This window comes from Gigantopelta aegis, unplaced genomic scaffold (genome assembly GCF_016097555.1).
Source record: "Gigantopelta aegis isolate Gae_Host unplaced genomic scaffold, Gae_host_genome ctg1348_pilon_pilon:::debris, whole genome shotgun sequence".
NCBI lineage: Eukaryota > Metazoa > Mollusca > Gastropoda > Neomphalida > Peltospiridae > Gigantopelta > Gigantopelta aegis.
In genome coordinates this window covers 175,139-181,138 of record NW_024532764.1, presented here as the reverse complement: position 1 = coordinate 181,138, position 6,000 = coordinate 175,139, and the positions used below count along the sequence as shown (strand labels likewise).

Below are 6,000 nucleotides of genomic sequence, written 5' to 3'. Positions count from 1 at the left end.
TAACTATTTTGGTATGTTCTTACTTCATGCCAAGTTTCATGCTTTTATCATCAAAGGCACAATTCTTCTATAATAGAGTTTCGTGTCAAAGTTCGAGGTGCACCGTTCAAATTATTTACGGAGTAAAAGCAGCTGTGGGTGTGATTTGTAGTAATATGTGACATTGATTATTTGTGCAAATACTGTTGTCCACTGACAATAAATAAATACACTTTTATTTGTTATACAGTTGTTATGCAGTATATACCAGAGGTTGAAACTAATGCGGGGTACCCCCAAAAATGGAACTGCAATTTTCAGCAAAAATGACGGTTGCTATTAAAAACATTAATTATATCTCTTAAATGATACGTGACCCCATTTTCTTGCAGGTAGATTAGATGTGAGGTGTCACAAATTCTATTGCTGTACTTGCCAAACAATATTTATTTCACAAAATAAATGGATTGGCAACAGGCCATTAGCCTATATTAATGCCTCTCCACACATACTTTGTTACATACAATTTATAATATACACATATATCAGTTGACATGTTCTTCAGAGAATTAGAAACAATTACATAATTTGCACTCAAACATAAAAACAAGTCTAAATGACCATTAAATTAATATACTTGTCCATGCGTACACGTACCCACGTACATAAATATACCCGATTTCCTAAGATCAGTGATACTCGCCCACCGCCAACAGTACAGCAGCCAAACTTGCAAGTGACAATGTGATGTAGGATAAATGGCTTTAAGAAATTAAAACGTGAAGCGTTTTGACAATTCGAAAAACGTATTCATGAACAGATTCTGCTATACGTAAATTAAGGCCCAGAGGGTAATCATTATTACCATATAGCACTGCATGGAGATCAACACCACCATTATAAAAATACATTGTTGTACGAATGTTATCATATAGAGGACAGACAAATAGGAAATGCAACGAAGTATACAATGAATTATTTGATTTAAGCGAGATCTGAATTCTAAAAATTTCTTATTTAACCCATTTATCGGCGGGGATATACAATTTTTAACTTCCTGGTTGTGTTGATACGCAGCTTTTATCAGTTTTATTAGTAAACGTTAATATTATCGGCAATAGGAATTGATTTGGTCTATTAGATCCAGAATTGAACAGACGAAGCGCACACACTTCCGGTGCGTCCAACTATCGGAACAGACGTTAACTAGAGTGACATCGATGACTATTAAACATATCATAAACTTGTCTCAGTGGTTGGGACGCTAATTTATGGAAATAAAACATGCTTTCTAATAATTATTATAAATGTTCATCATATTTTAAATTTCATTATACAGCTATACTACTTGTATTATTATTATTATCCCTTTTTTCTTTCTCGTTGACCGTAACAATACTTTTAGGGGTTTGAAAAAAACCTGTATTATGTTTTGTCCATACATTAACCCACGTACTGACATGATAATCGAAGTGTTAATTGGTCTTTTCTTTCCGTGGCCTGTGCCTGTGGTTCCTGATTGGCAGGTGTATATTTGGACAGTCACCAGTCAAGGTATCTAGACACACCAAAAATACGTGCCTGTTTTATTAAGATCACTGGTTATTGTGGGTCCCAGGCAGAAACCCCTAAAGTGGTAATGGACATTATCAGCCGTCCTCCTTTATTACTGTAAATAATTCTGTAAAACCCTTGATTAAGTAGACTTAAAGAAAAAAGTCCCAAAGAAAAAAAACTTATCACTTGGGTATCGTGTGTGGTCGTTTTTCCTCCAACGTACCCTACCAATAGGCCTAATAATAGGCATTTTTTCTTTGGATTTTTTAAAGAGAGAAACATACTATAACCCCATTTCATTCTATTAATTCAAATTGAAATGTATTTAATTGAATAGTTTATTATATTATCAAGTCATTTATGTTGTTCTACACGTCAGGTTGATAAAAGCGAAGCGCCTTGTCGTAAATGACTGCGTTTATGCATACAGGAGTTGGTCGGAGCTGACGTCACTCCACCATAAGACACCGAAAAAAAATGAATAATCACGTTTTTTTAATAAACTTTAAAAATATGTGTTTTTCATTTCTTAAAGTGTCAGTATGTTTTGGTGGCCGGGTATTCATCTTTGCAACACATAAGGCTCATCTTTACTCACCCTTTAACGTAGTTTCTGCGTTGCTCCAACAATATCGGAGGAATCGACAGAAGACCGACCAACCAACGAACCTCATCATCATGGCGTCGAAATACGTTGTGTTACACGGGTGGAATTTATTTGTTGCAACGCTTCTTCTGAACACCGATGTTTGCATAGGTTAGTTGTTTGCAATTTTAATTTTTAGTAATAATAGTATTTTGGTAACATGACGTTTCATTTGTCTGAAAACAAAAGTATAGGGCAATTCCGCACCAAAGTGGACATGTATCATGATGTAGGTATCGCCAATTGTCGAAAACCGTATTATTTTACTTCCGGATCTTTTGTAATGTCAGAACATGTTCGATCATTAATACGACAAGAACTTCCTCTTAAAGAAGTACACTTAAAACAAATTTCCTTAAAAATGCGGGGAAAAAAAGTAAGAATAACTTTTATGCACAGTGAAATGTATTATTACAGTTAAATTTGCACCCTGGAATCTTAATGAATGCAATGCAAATGCATCCCTAAACAGCAACAGGTGCATGACGGAATCCACACAACCAAACAGTCTGCTAGCACTGCCAAATGAGTAATGACGGATCATTTTCGAATAGCCGCTTTTAGGTCACGTGACTGTCATGTTACTGTTTTCGTGGGAAAAGCCGATTTTATGTTGTTGCCATTACATTGATAACGTCATAGCACGGTTTTCGATAATGCTTTTAAAATTACGTTTTCTTACCACCTGGTGTAATTTTTGATGGAACAGGGATAACATGCGAGTATGTACTTACCTTTTTATACATTTTATTTCCAACTTGAACAAGGTAAACATTAATGTCGTTAAATTGATAGCCGGACATGACTGAGCATGCGCACCAGCCATTTCCTCTTAGTCGTACGGTTTTCGATTAAACAAGGATATGTGACCAAAAAAATTAACCTACAAAGATAGAGATAAATCAGTTATCATTCTACAGAGCCCAGGAAATGCTTTAAAATACAGTTTTAATTTTTGTTCTAGGTTCAATATTTAAAAAAATTGTGACATTTTCAAGATCAGAAGATGTGCCACGCCCATTTTTTGGCTTTGTTTTACTACTAAAACAATAGCCCGAGTACTCTGACTGTAAGAGAGCTAGACGGACATTTGGACATAAATACGCTCTCATTACAGTCAGAAACCAAGCTATGTATTTTTTTGGCAATTCCCGACAACCAAAAAGTTGGCAAAGATTTCCGCTCTAATACCACAACAATCCTATGTTTGACTTCAAATACCTTTACATCGATCATTTTTGAGTTAACTGATTAAAAAAAATCCACATATTAATCACTAATGCACACACTACAGAAAGAAACCCGACAGCACCCACATTCAGCTAAGCTTCGGCAAACTCTGGACAGCAGAATTCTAAGTTCGCCGACCTATATCACATGATCGCCCAACTTAGCCATTCCGTCTACTAGGCGAAATCGCCCAGTGGACGATCACGTGATCTACGTCACGAAATAGGTCACCGAGCTTTGTAATTCTTGCGATGGAGTGTCAAATGTCCGTCTAACTCTCTTACAGTCAGAGTACTCGGGCTACTAAAACAAAAGAAAAGTTGTGACCTTTTCGATTAATTACCAGTAACTTTTAATACAGAAAGTATCATGACGTTTTTAATTTTAGATAGATTCTAATGACATTTTCAGGGACGGTAGTTTATTCAACATAGAGCCTTTTGGTGCAGTTCACATCAAATCCACCCTCAAGAATATGGATAGACTTCACACTGTCCATTTCATCAATGTCCAGCCACTTGAATATTTTCTTGTCCAGGTTGCATTGTTGCCAGAATTTGACAGTTCCTTCCTCAGGACTTTGAACATCAATCACCTGGCCAAAGTAGATCCCCTCATCATAATAGACACACACCCAATCTCCCTGTCGATTAAATGAGTATTTCTTCCTTGGCAACTCCCCATGGTCTCCTTCCATATTACTGCTGTCTGCACCCTCAGATTTGGCATCAGACTTGGATGAGTTGGAGTCATCCTGGGCACCATCATGACTGAAAGCGGAATCAGACATGGAGGCATCATCGAAATCAGATTCAGCACCTGACGCTGTCGCTTGATCATCTTCAGGCAGCTCTTCGACTTGTGTTATGTTGCCTGAAAAATAATTGTGACAAATTACATAAATGTATTTTGTATTGTAAATATAAGGAGTTTCATGTGGATATTCATGTGAACTCGATCATTGAATTCTAAGAATCTAAGACTAATTAAAAAAAGTTTGTTTTATTTAACGTCGCCACTAGAGCCCATTGGTTTTTATCTTATCATCAGCTATTGGACGTTATTCATAATATCATATGGTCATTTTGACACATGTCAGCAAAGTGATAAAGAGGCGTGGCAGGTGAAAAAAAATATAGAAATTTGATCAACATATATTTTCGATACTCCATAACTTAATGACATTTTTCACTAATGCAATATTTTGGTACAAATGAAATGTGTTGTTTAACAAAATTCAGTTGTTAGAAATTCCTATAGTTGTCATCTGCTAAACTAATAATGTAACAATGTTAGACCTTTCAACGTTATAAAAACGTAAGGTTTTTTTTGCTGACTTAAGTCTAATTTCAGACCCTGAGCTACACTGTATTAGCAAGATGAATTGTGCAGATGAATTTAAAACAAAAAATTAGATACTTACCACAACTTTTAACATACTCTATGCGCACAGGATCCATGCTGATCACTACTAGTACTACTACTGTTGATGAACTCTACCATCATATGTCCTGAAACAAAATGGACAGGGGTAAATGTATTGAATGAACGGCAGTGCAAACTGATATTGGGGGGGGAAATGGAATAGACAGTGAGGAATTTACCCTAAATATAGATTGAGAATCTATGTTTTCATATACATGTATTAAAAAAAATAACAATCTAGCTCCTCAATGTTTACTGCAATTCTATCAAGCTTGTGCACCCCCTCTGTTGAAAATACACATATTGCAACCCTCAGCATATTTTGTGACAAAAACTCTAAAACTTGGAATCTCCTCTACATCGTGATAAAAATAGATTTTATGTGCGATGCCTACGAAATGAATAGCGAGGTTGCGCAGGCCAGAGAATAAGTTTGGCGTCGGTGCTCAACTTGGCTGATACGCTAAAACAAAGGATTAATTAGCAACATTTTCTCTAAATCCCCTTCACCTGTTTCGTTAATGCGGGCGTGTTTATCCATTAAATTGAATAACACTAACACATATGTAACTTGAAATCCTTCTCTTTATTTTAAAATTTATTTGACAAAAATTTATCAAGAACAAGTATTACTTTGGGGTCTGTAAATATCATCAATATTGACCCACTCTAGTACTTTTCCAGCGGATTGCTGGTATCACTTGGCATACCTATTATTAGTTAATTAGAAAGTGGTCGAATACTGGGTCAGCTGGTCGAATACTGCATACTGTTCCATGCGGCACCCAAACCTACTCTAGTCGACATATACCGCATGAACAAAACTTGGGTCTATTCAATGAATAGTATTGCCAGTAAGTATTTACGAAGAAAAACAAATATTAGCAAATGACAATAAACTGGACATGTTACAATACTTTCTTTCTTAAGTGGTCGAATACTGGAGTCGTTGCCCTACTAGATGATAACCATGTCACCTATATCAACTTCGCTGAGATCGCATAGGGCAAAAAGCATGTCATTTTATGCCGGCTGGCATTTGGACTTTTTATGGAATATTCTCCAAGAGGGGTGATAGGATATGACTTAATCGAGCAGTGTCATAACATGTTATCATATAAAAGCAAATGTGATGACGTCATATTAATTTTAAAAATAATGTT

At 36.0% G+C, this 6,000-nt stretch overlaps 1 protein-coding gene across 1 annotated transcript in view; it reads left to right on the top strand.

The window, feature by feature from the left end:
* Positions 1-2,220: 2,220 nt before the first annotated feature.
* Positions 2,221-6,000, top strand: part of LOC121391052 (carcinoembryonic antigen-related cell adhesion molecule 8-like) — a 129,916-nt gene continuing 126,136 nt past the window's right edge. Inside the window, exon 1 of the mRNA XM_041522810.1 lies at positions 2,221-2,293. The gene's annotated coding sequence lies outside the window, so the exon portion shown is untranslated. The remainder of the gene's footprint in view (positions 2,294-6,000) is intronic.